Raw genomic sequence first — 15,352 nt, 5'->3', positions numbered from 1 at the left:
GGTTTCCCATTATTCAATTAAGTCTTTAATTAGTTTAAGTTCTTTTATAAGTTAGCATTGCATACGTAAGAAGGATAAATTGGCTGAAAACGCAAGGTAACTTCCAGCGTGCATTTGTTTAGAATGTAGGAAAGAATTGTTTGGGTTAAAACTAGTTGAATTAGAAAAGATATGTTTGATCATCCTTAAGACAGCTTGTCTCAAGACACCTCCGACTCCTTGATATAAATTGATGATAATGATTGGATTTCTAGCCACGGTTAAGTCGGTTACCCCCATGAACGATGAGTTTCTACTCCGTGTCATGTCTTGATGTTTCTACATAAGTTAGGATACCGTTTTTATCCTAGGGGAGCCGCCCGGTTGTATGGGCAACTGGTTTGGTGTATGGGCACCCGGAACCTTGGGTGGGGGTTTATCCACTCCGGATTTGAATAAGGAATGGGTGCCGTTTTTTTCACCCTTAGGTGGTCTTGAGACAAGACGAGTACTGGTCATGGTTATTATGGATAATGTTTGATTGACAGTACCCTGTCTTAAGTTTAAAGATGTCTGTTTTCTAAAGGAATGCTTTCAATACTGTCTTCAAGAAATTACTGTGATGAAACGTTAAAAGAAACCATTATTTTAAATGTTTAAAACAATGTGATAGTAAGATAAACGAATCATGAGTGAGTGCGGGGTGGTAAGTGGGGATTGACTAAGGTTGTCAATCATGGACGGGTGGACCTGATTAGTCAGGTAACTATCCATTCCCGTGCAGTAAAACGTTTTAGAAACTTCTCACTTGGAAGAGGAATCCACCAACGGCTGTGCCCTCACATATGTTAGGGGGAAAAAAGCGTTGGCTAAGGAAACCATAATCTGAGTAATGAAGTTATAGGGACTAAATAAGATTCTTTTTTTGTAGGTTGTTTGAATACATTGTCCCGTTTCCGCTGTGAGACAGGACTGGGTCTGCTTCTAAGGCTATAGACCCAAGCCATTGTCAATGGTAAAGGTCTATTCCTTGGATTTTTCTTGTTTAGAGACTCCGATTTTTATCAGACCTAGAGACCTGTCAAGGATCCCATCCCGATCTTGGTATAAGCGGGTTGGGGATCTTACACAGTCGAGGACTTGCCTGTTACCATATACATGTGGTAGTGATGTGTGTGAACACACTAGGACCGCCGGGGCATTTTTTCCCTCTTTAGGAGGTTTTTCCCCCCGTGCATTGTATATACGCCCATCACTCTAGGGCTATCTATCTTTCCATTGCACACTAAGTAACACACTCTCTATTGTGTGCCTTGAGCTTCCTTCGTCTTCTCCAAGCTGTGTGTGTTTCTCTGCAACCCTAATTCCAACATTGCCCGTTGTGCGGAATGGAAGAAGGTTCAAGGTCACTTACGCACCTGTTGGTACAGTGCCCTGAACTGGACAATCTCAGAAGCTCAATACGACCATGTTTGGAACATGCTAGACGGCTGTTAAACAATCCTAGCGGTGAAGATACCGAAGTGTTACTCCTGGGAGGGGAGATTAGCGGAAAGCGATTGCCAGGTTGGGTTGTCCCCCGTGGGGCCCATAATGGCCGTCGTGGACCGCAGCTGAGGAGTGCCTATGCGGATAACGTTGCAGCATTCCTCTGCGGGGCCGTACCGCGATACTACAATGCTCTGGCCCATGAGGGTGTTTGAAGCTTGTAGGGCTTGTAGTTATTGCGTACGGTGCGGTCTCGCCTAACATGGTCCTGGGGCTTTCCGAGCGGGCCTTGGTGACCATGGTTGGCCGGATCGGGATGCCTCCTTTGAGCCGACGCCCACTTTGGGTATGGCAGTCCTACCGGACATCCGCTGGACGGGGGCCTTTTTCTACCAGGCGAAAATCCTGGAGTACCTGGGCAAGATTCAGTACGGTCTGTGAGTTACAAGGGTTTGTCCCTCTCTCTCAGCCTTGGTCCTTAAATGCATCACTGAATTCGTTTGGTGATTTCCCGACGTTACCCTCGGGTGGCGTGACTAACAAGGGAACATGGACTGACTAACATGGCATGAAAAGAATTTTTACTCCCCCGAGGGGGAAACTTGCTTCCATTCCCCGTTGACATGCCACGATACGGCATGGAGGCGCTTTTCCCCTTGTCGGCAAATCCGCAAGGTAATTTGTCTTTGACTCGTTTGCGTGCACGCGAAGCAAAGGCAGTTCCTTGCTGGCTTGCCGGCTCTAGCCCAAAAAAGTAAAAAGTAAAAAAAACATACAATGGTGTTTTGTGGAGCAACTAGTCAGCATGGCGATGTCGATGGTGATTTGTCGACTGAGTGTATCCCAGGTGATGTAATGAGGATGCCATGGGGTAGGTGGTTGAACTGGCCATGGAATGAACTCGCTCCATTTATGCATGTAGTGTTTGAGCATCCGCTCTTGCAAATGTGGGTAAAGACAGTATTGGAACTTGTACATTGCAGTCTCAAATTCTGGCTGCTGTTCAATCAGATCAGCTGGAATTGGCCTACCCATTCTAAACTGAAAAGAAAAGGCATTTAAATCAAAACAATTGATAAGTTGTCATGTCTGCCATAGTTTGACTGGAAACAAAAAGACATTGTTGTAGGCAATGATCAAAGTTATGAGACAAAGACAATGAACAAAACAATGAAATGAAGACGGCAGAAGTTCACAGCTATACCTTCTTGTTTTTTTTCAAAAAATAATATTTTCTCAACCTTGGTGGATGTCCAGAACAAACGTTATAACCTAATGCAGTTGTTGTCTTGTGTTGTTTAATATAGACATATTCTAAGTTTCTAGCTTTATGAATATTGGTATTGGCTGCTAAAGTGGTAATTTCAAAATTGTCATCGAAAGGAATGTGTGTCTGCATGTCCGCTCGCATTCTCTTCGAAGGATTGCGCTTGTACTGACCAATGCGTTTATGGATGTTATTCGTAACTCTGATATATCTCCTATCGTTCTTCGTGCAGCGTATACTGTAGACTATGTATTCTTCCCACGACGCTGCTTTTTCTGGGGTGGAAGGCCGATGCTTGTCTCTGGTTGTTGATGAGTGTCTAAATCTGCAGTACATCCAGATTCTTTAGGTCAATAAAAAAATGACATTGCTATGGAGAAGTGAATGGAAGCTAGTGATACTTGTTATCCATACTTGCCTTGGTTTGTTGCAACTGGCTCGTATGGGGAGGCTGGTTGTCCATAATTTATTGCCTTGTGTTCGTTGTAGTGCCATGCTACCTTCTGGATTGTGATAGGTGGATTAGTTGCGTCGTGCGTGTGGTTTGCCAAAGTCATGAAATTTGTGAAGATAGCGGCACATTTTTCTTGAGTAGCTTTTGAAAGTTCAGCCAAGTCAATGTTGTAACCAAACCGCAGCTGCTCCATCGCGTAAAATGTAATTCCTTCAGTTTTTGTGTCGAGGAGTTGTTGTGCTTCAACATTACGCAACATACTCTCATCATCTTCGTACTGGATATCAAGCTCTTCAAGTATTTGCTTCATGAGACCTACAGGATGTAGGAGCAAGCTTGTTAGCATGACAGATAGAAGGCATTATATTTTCCTTTTCTAATAGTACCTGTTGTCATCTTTTCTGTGTTTGGTGTGGCCATCGTTTGGTCTAGAGCTTTATATCTTGCGTCGCACTTATTCATGAAGTTGCGACGTTCTTGAAAAGTATGGAACTCCTCAATATACGCATGGGGTTTCTCACCTGCTGAGTTTGCCAATCTCATTTTGCTTAATCGTGAGGTAAAATCTCTTAGGTTGTATCGTTGGTTGCGTTTCCTTTGCGTTGTTCGTGTATTGCTTGAAGAGCTGCACAGTAAAACGAGTGATTGATTTGCATGTGTATACACAGGCAGATGCAAGATCAAAGAAGCGTGCAAAATGTACCGTGTTGTGATCCATTGTTTGATTCAGTTTTCTGCACGTAAAAAAATTTATTTTGATGACCTCTTGCAGTATTTCTGAAGCATAAGATCCGACAAATGTTTAAACACAAATGAATGAAGTGAAAAAGGGAAGAGTAGTAAATTTACAAAAGGTGGATCAGAGTGAGCAGGTGATAGGGAAGGTGTCTTAGCAATGCAACATATTGAACATGAGAAGTCCACAGAAGAGAAGACAAGCAGTTAAACAAAACTTCCTGCTTTATATAGAAGGCAATTACAAGGCGATTTCATCTGTTTAATAGAAACATGAATTGATACTGAAGAGGGCGTAGGAAACATTCCCGACTAGAAGTTCAAAAATCTAGATGGTGTGAACATCTCTAGCGTAGGTAGCTCTAGTAAATGTAGCCGGGTTCGCTCAGTGACGCGTGATAGAATCACGTATAGAAGGCCAGGGACGAAAAATTCTTTACAATGAGCAAGACGTTGGAGTTGATTGTTGCGCCTTGGGACTTGTGTCCAGTCATAGCGTAGGCGAGAGCTAGTGGGAATGTGGATTTATGGTACCAATGCCCATTGAATGTCCGTCTGCTATGGGCATAGTGATCCATTGGCTGCTCCAATTGTTAAGTCTATGTTCTTTGTTATCAGCGCCTTTGCTCCTTCTGCTATTCTGTCAATTGCATGGAAGTCGGGATCTTCAAGCCATGCTTGGAGCTCAGGGACGTTGTGTGCGTTTGTCTTGAGGCCGATTTGGATGATGTGACTATGCCGATGGAAGCGTTCGAAGAGAAGGTTATTATAATATTGAGTGTCACTCTTGTGTGTGCAAATGATTGTCATATTCCTATCCATGTGTTGATCTATTTGATCCTGCGTTATGATGCGGTCACCGAGCACATCGTGGATCTCTTTCTTTGTGGGGAGCCTGACTCTTATTGTATTGAGGAACTCTATGAAAGAGATATCTTTTGCATGGCGCACTGAGCAAGACATAATGTACGTAGTAGCAGTGGACCAATAAGTGGAGCTTGTGATGTGGCATGAGTAGCAATGATCACTGTGATGCCTGCATACCGGCGGCAACTGTGCCAAATCACCGAACAAGAAGAGCTTTTTATCTTTGAATGAGTCTAGTAGTGTGCCGTTGGTGACATTCACAATTTGTCGTACTATGAGATCAAAAGTTTGCTTTGTCAACATAGAAATCTCGTCTATGATAATCGTGTCTGCTTCTTTGATACTGACGTATCTGTCATCAGTTTCGGAGATTGACAGGGGATACTGCTGTGTGTGCACTGGTATCTTGAATTGGTAATGGACAGTTGTTGCGATGCTGCTTAACCTCGTGGACGTTGCACCAGTCGAAGCAGCGAGTGTGATAGTTTTCCCTTGCATTATAAGTTGGCTTGTGATATATCTTATGAGGAAGCTTTTGCCACTGCCAGGAGTGCCTGTGATCACATGCAGACCACCCTTTGTTGCTGTGATCTTCTTGTAGATCTCTGCTTGTTCAGATGTCAGTGACGTGTTCTGGACGTTTTGAAGCTCGTTTAGAAGGGCAGAGATACGAGAAGTCGTGTCCTGTTGCTCGTAGTCTGTTTGCACATCTGGAGATTGAAATGAGGTAGCCTTTGTTGAGGATGTCTTCTGTAGTATCTGTTGTGAAATTGGTGTGTTTGATTTGTTGTGAGCATATTTCGTTGTGTATACTCTGTGATGTACATCTCAAGGGCCTCATCTGTCAGTATCAAATTTCTAAGTTTGCACTCAAGATAGTATGACCTGGACGTGTTCTCCGGTGAGAGCAGCTGGGATTCGTTTCTGAAGGTGATCCTCTTTAGCAGCACGTTGTAAAAGAAAGCCTCCGGATGATGCCCTGGGTGGAATTCTGTGAAACGGACCAGTCGGTGTTGCCGCTCCAGCGATTGGCCGTAGGTGTTCGCCTCTGAAATACTTTTTTTCCCTTTTTTTCCCTTCGTCACTGTGTAATTCTTGTGGAAGTCGTAGAACGTAAGATTCTCCAGACTTTGTGGTCGTGCGCAGTACTTTGTGATTCTCCAGACTTTGTGGTCGTGCGCAGTACAGATCGATGGAGTGCAGCACGACATCATTGTTGTGAGAAATGATTCGTTGTCGTAGTGCTGGGGGTGACGAGTCGACGTATTGGACGGTGTCACTCTTTGAAATGATTGGGATTTGCAAACAATTTAATGCCACTTCTGTTGCTGAGATAGGCTTCGACAGTAAAGAGACTGAGATCAGCTTCAATTTCACAGTGTCAAGGCCACCTAGGCCAAAGCGCTCTGCATCTTCTGAGCGGATGTTGAGATGGCCCATTGGTTCAGTTTTGAGTGCATACTTCAGGAGTTAATAGGACAATGATGAATTGGTGACCCGCTGTATATTCATATGTGCACCCCATAGCAGAAGCAGTGTAGGGTGGTACGGTACGACATTTCTGTCTTCATGCCGGGGCCTGAAGTATTGCCATCTGTGATTTTGTTCATTGAAGACTGGGTTTGGATTTGGCTGCGCATGAAATGGAAAACCGTGTTTACATACTCTATCTCTTTGACCGTGGTAACAACTTGTATGACACTTGTGAAGTTGTTTCCTGAGCACGAGTTGTCGGAGGCGGCTCACTTCTGGCAAAACCACAGTGCTGGTTTCTGGCGGGATGTATGCAGGTATCTCAGCAGATAGTTGCTCTTTGTCTTCTTCATGCATCCACAGTATGACATGAGCATGCAATGATCCTCTATTTTGGACCTCATATCTAACCAAGTGGTGTTGCACACGGCCCAACACACCTTTCGCAAGTATATATTTGGACATAAGCATTTGGAATTTAGTGTGGAAGGTGAGGGCGCATTCGACTGGGCAGTCTGTCCAAGTGAAGGAGGCGTTCAAATGACGTGCAATTAGCTCGATCGTGTCAATCTCAGGCCATCTTGTGTCTGTGACCTCATCGGCAGCAGTGAAAGTCAAGAAGAAATCACGCATTCCCCATTCGTCCACCATTGCTATCAAGTCCTTTAGGTTCTTGCGGTGCCACAAGCAGGAGCCTGGCATGCTGGAAGGGGTGCTGTACCGAAGCACATGTCTCACAGTGTCCTCGTCAGTTGCTGTACGATTGGCCTTCTTGTAGTTGTCAATGTCCCTTTGCAATAGGCTCGTGTGTGTATTGTTAGCCAACATAAGAGCCTGCTTTACTTGGTACATTATGAGCAGGTATGGCTTGTACAGGGTGTAAACAGAGAGCAAAGTCGATGCACGTATCTTTACATATATACTGAAGTTGATTTTACCATCATATTGGCCTTTCCCGAAAGGAAACAGGAATGGAAACGCTACCGTCTCTATTGTGATGTCGTTCACGGAGCTTGATGCGGCAGGCATGCCGTTGGGCTTGAAAGTATTGACGGCCACGGAGCTGCAGAGAAGCAAATTCGTAAGTATCCCTAGCGGTGAATGCTCTTCTCGTGGCTGGTTCAACGATGTTTTCGATGATACCAAACATCAAACTCGTGTCACGCAGTGCAAACGGTGCGTTGTCTTGTTGGTGCTGAATGATCTTGCTCACACTATCTTGACTTAGTATGCAGAGGCCAAGCTTCTTATTCGGTTATTCAGCCATCGACATGTACTTCTGTAGTACGAAGTTGTTCTCAAGATTGAATGCAAGTATGTCTGCCACTTGTGATGTAGCTAGGTCTTGCTCTGTGAAGGTTGTTCTATGCTCTTTACTCCATGATAGCAGAGGGTTATCTAATATTGAACGTCTGTCTAGTGTATCATGTGCAATTGTTGTCACTGTTGAGATGGAGTTGATAGATATGTCAATGACGCTCAATAGCTGTATGTGAAGCTGATTTCTGTTCAGTATTCTTCTTGTGTAGTCTGGAAGTAACGGCACACAATATCTGCGACGTGCACTTGAGTTCTCACTAGCGGAGCACTGCACCCATTGTGTTTCTATTTGTGTAGCCTCTAAGCTGGATACCAGTAGACTGCTAGCAAACATTGCAACCGATGTCTCATCTGGAGCTTGAGTACAATGAAAAGAGGCACTTCTTTGGATGAAAACTACACCACAAACAAAGCATATGCTTAAAGGTCTGAATGTCGTTGCTATTCTGAACTCCATCGGTGTACTAAATTGACAATATCAATCCATGATTGTGAGCATGGTAGAAATCTAGCCTTCTTCTTGATTGAAGTGCGATGTCTCGCTTTCGATCTGCTGAGGTGTATCCTATGATTTCGGTGATGGTCCATTGAAGGCTTCAGTCGTACTCAATCTTAATGGTTCAATGCGATCAGAACCTTGTGATATTTAGTTACTAGTCATGGCTAAGCAACCGATAGTTCAAGCGTTTGAAACAACTATGTACCTGGTGCTGGATTGCGCTGTTGTGGGGTTTCCGACTGAGAAGAGGCAAGCGGAAGCTGATTTCTTGAATGTCCCTTGCAAAGAATAAGTACGCAGCGTTAGAAAAGTAATAGCACAATGTTTAAGGTTCTGAGAGTAATCTCATTATTTGTATGTGTTCTTTATCTCTTATGTTATAGAAAAAAAAGAAAACGTGCTGGTGTCCCCGCACGGGGGAGTTTGCACAGTCCTCCCCAATTTTTATAATACGAGGGAACGTGCCATTCCCACGGCAGCATGCAATTTTCGGTGTGTTCCTTTTTACTGTGTCCTCAGCGTTCAAGATTAAAATGTGGCACTTTGTACTCACCGCACGTTGGAATATGTCGCCGTTGCAAATGTAGAGGAGTTGCGTCCAAGTTTCTCTTAATCTGTCTGCAATGAAACACGGTAGAGTTAGGCCATAAGTAGTTGCGCCTGCAGAAATGAGCTGAGTAAGGTAGTTGAAGGTGGACATACACACATAGCTGCTATAATTGCTAGTGAGACCCCTTTATCCTCAGCATGGACACCCCCTACCTGTGCATAATAACTCTCCCCTCCTAGACGTTGCACAAGGTCTCAAAATATCAAATTAGTTATCCATGCAAGATGCACTAGCAAGTAATGAAGATCTACAGGACAATTGGCAGCATTGTGAAACGAGGAATCACCAACCAAACAATTAGAGTTGATAAGAGGGATTTGCTAGTAGTGATGTGCGCTGTGACTAGCCTTGGTCTGCTAACGCCATCTGTGTACTCCATGGCCCTCAAGGTCCTCCAACTACTCTTACCAACAACATGCAGTAGATCGTATTTCCCCAACGCTACTACCACACCCTGCATCATCGCCACAAACCCTGGAGCATTGAGATTTAGGGCACCACAGCTCTGTCTAGTGGGTATAGTGGGCCAAGGTGGGCTCGGCAAAGAGACGCTCTTGGCTCACATTTTAGAAGAGATGCAACAATCGCAATGTGCATTCAATCATGTGGCACATGTTGAAGGGGATCGGGGAGCACCACAGAGAGAGAGTGAGAGAGAGAGAAGGAGACACACACACGATGTGGGTGGGGAGACTGTGAAGTGGCAGCTCCCCCTATACAGTATACTCACTATAAGTATAGGGTAACAGTGGGCGGGCACCCATGACCTGGGTGACCGGTCAAGGCACATAGGCCTTAACCCCAACAACCTCCCACTTAAAGGCCAATGTGCCTTTAAGCAAGATCTACTAGTGTACAACTAATAGAAGGCGAGAGATTCTCTCAACCTATGCCCACTGACTCTCGATGAGCTAGTGCATCCGGCTCTACTGATAGACAAACATCCCGCTGCGAAAGCCACACAGAGCTAGCTCCAAGCTCTGCAAAGAGGCTACAAGAGCTCATGCACTCCTGCAAGTATCGGTCCAATACCTGCAAACCTCCCCTATGCTCTATGCCGAGATCAGTCATCGAACAACTAATCAACCCTGCTGCAAATGCTCCCACTGTAGCTGCTATGTCGGGCCTCGAGATCAGCATCTTGTACATGAGGACACTGAACGTTGATGCAACCCTGGCAACCTCTGCCACCTCCAACTCAGAACTCAACTCATGGCAATCCTGTCCCCTATCATAGAGACCATGGCACTCTGACTCCGAGCTCTGGAGTGACTCCTTGTGCCCACCACATATCACATGTGTACCAAGAGTATCCATCTGTCCTGAATCTGCATCAAGCTCTGGCATAAGCATATCAAGAAATGACTCCACAATAGTCGACATCTCAGCATCCATGCGAGTCATCTCTGTCATCACCTCTGATGACTCATCCTGCTGTGACTCACTAGAGCTGTCCCACTCTACCTGTGCATCCGTAGACGCAACCTGCACAACAAAGTCACTGCTCTGCACTCCATGCAAAGCATCCTGCAACCCACAAGCAAAAGAGACTCGCCTGCTCTCTCGCTCTCTACTTGGCTGCATGATCACAGAGACAACACTATCTCTCACGTGATCCACATGCAATGGGTAACCTGTACCACTCCTGGCACCTCTCACAATCACTAGCGAACCCAAATGCATCACAAAATCTCGCTCTCGTAGCGAAATCTGACATCCACAATCTCTAAGCTGACTAATCGAGATCAAATCCCGTCTCAGATCTGGCACATAACGCACATGATGCAGGGTAAATCTCATACCACTGGGCAAGGACAAACATACGTCTCCTGCACCCTCAATGTCATACAAAAAACCATCAGCCATGTGCACACAACCAAGTCTCCCACTAGAAAACGTGCTAAACCACTCACGATGCGACGTGACATGGAAAGTAGCATCTGAATCTAGTAACCAATGTGAAGACAATGTGCAATCCGATATGCAATCCGTAGACATAAGATTGTCTGAAGACAAGCTAGATGTAAATGTGACATCGCCGTCACAAGCATACTTAGTAACCACCGTACTGATCTCACTAGCATCTGTCATGCCCAAATTTGCATCACGCATCTGTCGCCTTCGTTGTCTCAAACGCCTGAAACATCGACGCCTAATGTGCCCTCTATGTCCACAATGCCAACATGTCAAGTCTCTATGCCGTCGAGACTTGCGTGTGGGATCAATCTCTCCCATGGACATAGAAGTGGGACTAGACTTCCCTGTAGACATGGATTTCGCGTACATAGCATGTAAACTCTGCCATAAAGCATGAGTTGTAGTCTCCCTCGAGAACTGCCAATCAACAGACTCAACCAGATGCAAACGAATCGTAGACATTGCTAACTCATCAAGATCCTGCCAATCATCATCACGCATAGACTTGGGCTTCGCCGATAAACCACGCAAGGGTTTATCCTGCCCCAAATCCGTCAATGCAACAAGCATATGCTCCTTCCAAGCAACAAAATCTGCACCATCAAACTGTGTCAGACAATAACGCTGGAAGTCAAATGAAAAATCAGCCATAATGCTGGCAAAAGAGCAACCAACAATGAGTAGCAAATGTCAACCAAATCAGCCCTAAACTGGCTCGAATCGCATCAACAAAAGTATGCAAATATGGCTGTAAATCAGCCCCAAAACAGCCCCAAAATTCAGCTCTTAAACAACTGCATAAACAAGTCACAAACGTGTCCCAGATCATCTTACAATTGAGCCATACATGGACACCTGCAAAGAGGAAACAATGGCTGAAAATTCAGCGCCCAAATAAGCCCTGAAACCTGCCTGTAAACTTGTAAACTTGTAGCTGAATCCTGCTGAAAAACCTCAAGCCATTAGTGCTCGAATCCGGCTACCTAGCTCGTAGCCACACAAGCATACATCACAATACTCACTCCTGTGAGTGTGCCAAGATAACTGTACGCCTGTCAAACCGTGAGCGAATCACCAAGCCCACACTGTGCGGTATCGATGCATACACACACACAAATCTCCCACCTGCAGAGAACACCGCACTCAAATGCTGAGTGCAACCCGCAATCTCTACCTAGATCGCATAAATGATGCGCATAAAACTCCCGGGAAAATTTTGCCAGAGTTTCGTCAATAAAATGGCCACAAAACCAGTAACCAAACTGACTGCACGCTCAAAACCATGAGCAACCAAAGCACATCAAACCGCACTCCAAATGCATGCACCAATCTCCACACTTTGCATACATCATTGCAAACACCTGCAAATCTAGTACACAAATATCTGCTCTACCTGTGACTGCCAAAAAACATGCTCGAGGCATACATTGCCGAGCTCAAAATGCAATCACATTAGTCTCCCTGAGCATCAAACCACATAAGGCATACATCGTATCCTCCCACCTGTGAGGAAACTTGCAGCAAATATCACTCTCACATTTGAGAGCAAACCATGTGTGGAATCTTCGACACACAATAAACAACTGCTGTTGCAGAAAATTCAGCGTTCAGAATTTTAAAATTCTGATATGACAAGTGCGTCCGGAGCGTGCCAAAACCCCAAGGTAGACTCCTGGATCACATGTATCCGAGTCCGGGTGTGAAAGCTATGCCAAAAACCTCCGTTTTGACCAAAAAATGCAGCATAAACTGCCAAAAGAGGGCTGAAAATGCAGCTCCTCAACCGTAGCTCGAATGAGGTTTCTGATGGCTCGAATGGCTTCGAAAGGGGGGTAAAACGGTAGGACACCTGGAGGAAACGCTCTGGAAAGCTGAATTTGTTGATGCCGAAGTCGAAACCCTGTTTGCACTCTTGAAAGTGCGCGCGCGCGGACGCAATTTCGGGAATGAAACTGGCTCTCCGCTGTCGTCGTGACTGTGCACACACGCGCTCCCTCCGCACCTACGCTCTGATACCAATTGAAGGGGATCGGGGAGCACCACAGACAGAGAGTGAGAGAGAGAGAGGGAGACACACACACGATGTGGGTGGGGAGACTGTGAAGTGGCAGCTCCCCCTATACAGTATACTCACTATAAGTATAGGGTAACAGTGGGCGGGCGTCCATGACCTGGGCGACCGGTCAAGGCACATAGGCCTTAACCCCAACACATGTGGAATTTGTGAATGAAAGCCCTGATAGTATGGGGATCAAAGAGACGCAATCATCCCTGTTGTGGCAATTAGGAGGTCAAGCCACATACTTCCAAAGTGTGCTGGCGGGGAAAGGAAAATTGAAAGAAAGGCTGGAAACTCTACAAACATCAGGAGCATCTGTATGCATCGCCATCGACAATGTCTGGAGAGCACAAGATTTGGAAGATCTGCTTCCTACAATATTTTCAACTCTTCTGCCATCACTCCATATTTGCATCATAAGCACATCATGAGCGACGAGTACAATGGACATGCTGAGTTCTCACTGATGGGAAATCCTCAGGTTCTAACATTGAAGCACCATATCTACAGAGCCACGTGCACTAAAAAAAGAGGCGATTCCCCTCTGACTGCATCGTATCAATAGAGGTATTTTCCATGTACGTGGCAACGAGATCAGCAAACATCTTGCATTTGATATATGATGATTGCCTCAGACAAACAAATTACCCATAGCTACTGAGAAAATCGATTTTGCAAATACATAGCAGCACACTGGGAGTTCATGTTAAGACCGATCAGAGTCACCCACGAGCATAAGTGAAGTGGTGTGACTTAACTTTCCACATTTGAGCAACAGAGACCAACATTAAATCTCAGAAAAGCAACACACATACATACTTTGGAACTTGCATACATATACGTTATTGTATGCACAACGACTCACAAGCATCCAGCCATATCCAAACTTGTCAAAAACGACGACGTCTCGTGATGAATCAGATGTATCCAATGCAAAATTGCTCAAGAGATTTTACAACAGATGTGCTGCCGGCATCGCTTCCCCCAACCCTTCTCCTGCGAGCTCCCACGGTTCCTCGTGGTCTAGCTCCTGCTGGCGCAGACATGGCTGATGACGAAGGAGAAAGAAAAAGACACGATCATGACGCTCCCACCTTCCATCCCGTTTTGTGGAACGTAGTGCTTCAGCCAGCGCGCGTAGAACTGCCGCAGACTGTGGAGCTTGTCTCTGGAGAAGATCAACCTGTCGTCAATCCTGCGCACTGTCAACCTCCGAACTGCTCCGCTGTTTACTTTTATTACGTGTAGCTTATGACGGCGCAGGAGCGTTTGACTTAAACTCATACACATAGCCCCAAAAGTGTAGGAAAAAACCAGGCTAAAGGTTTTTTCTCCTCCTTGTGATCCTTGCATCTGAAGTGATGCTTCTCCATCTTGTCAGACCCATCTGCCTTTCTTGTTAGCATGTGATGGGTATTCTAAGCAATCTTTTTAGGACTCAGACATGGTGCACACTTTGTACTATCATAGAGCATAGAATTTTAAGTCATCCATAGCAAAATCGTTGGGCCTACTCTATCAGTGTCTCTTAATGGGATAAGTCACCGAAGGCGAAGTAACCCAAAACTTCTTCAAGTAGATGTCTAGGTTCTAGCAGGCTCGGCATGAAAGATGCTTCGTGCAGCCAACACAAAGTTGGAAGGAAAGTATATATATAGAGAGAGAGAACCTGAGGCCTTTTGAACCGATTGAAAACAAGGAATAAAGTGTTGAGTAAACAAACGCATGGTGAGGCCGCCGTCGAGGAGGACAGCCATCAGACAAAGCAAGTAGCGAAGAACCTGAGACCACTCTATAAAACTATGGATGAGAGAGAGAGAGAGAGAGAGAGAGAGAGAGAGAGAGAGAGAGAGAGAGAGAGAGAGAGAGAGAGAGAGAGAGAGAGAGAACCTGAGCCTGGATGCGAAGTCTGAAGCGACCTGCGTGTCGTCAATCCTGCGTGTCGTCAATCATGGTGGCAAATTTCTATTCAATACCCTGCGCACTGTGGCTGTTTTTATTACGTTAGCTTTTGACGTAGCTCTTTTGATTACGTTAGCTTTTGACGGCGCAGCTTTTTTTTTAGCGCTGGAAATAGCTGCCACGTGGGTGAATGGGAGGGGAGAGATCTGAAAATATCCACTATGCTAACGAAGTAAAAAATTTCCGACAGATAGAGCTTCTCGGGACTCGTCCATAGCTAACACTTCAGATTCTGCGCTTCTTGATACACGAGCAACACCAATACCTCAAGCTGTTCCTGTACCAAATATACTACTTGTAGCACTCTTACAGGATTTTGGGCGTGACAAAGATCTTAAGACCCTAATCAAATCTATGCAACTACGTGCATTTCTAGGCACGGGTGATGATGTGTCTACTCAACTAAAAGAAGAGGATGCCAGATATTTTTCCAAGATCCATTTCAAATTAAGCTACTACCAAGTTGGGATAAAAAACGAAGATACCCCTAAAATAGCTTTTAATACAAGTTTTGGGCATTATGAGTTCACAGTTATGTCTTTTGATCTCGGTAACGCCCTACCACCTTTACTGTCTCAAAGAGTGACCTTTTAGAAAAGAGTTAAATGATTTTGTCGTGGACTTATTTCACACACAAGAAGATCAAGAACAACATGAGGAGTTTGTAAGAGCCTCTTCTTAGCCCTTACTCTTGACCAACACATCTAAACTTACTTTTTTTA

General features: G+C 45.0%; 1 pseudogene; it reads right to left on the bottom strand.

Annotated features, from left to right (window-relative positions):
• Positions 1-3,757: 3,757 nt before the first annotated feature.
• Positions 3,758-13,119, bottom strand: LOC147433117 (uncharacterized; annotated as a pseudogene).
• Positions 13,120-15,352: the final 2,233 nt, after the last annotated feature.

This window comes from Adiantum capillus-veneris, chromosome 20 (genome assembly GCF_014529385.1).
Source record: "Adiantum capillus-veneris isolate H3 chromosome 20, ASM1452938v2, whole genome shotgun sequence".
NCBI classification, from domain to species: Eukaryota; Viridiplantae; Streptophyta; class Polypodiopsida; order Polypodiales; family Pteridaceae; genus Adiantum; species Adiantum capillus-veneris.
The sequence above is the reverse complement of the archived record's forward strand: the minus strand, read 5'-3'. Positions and strand labels throughout refer to the sequence as shown.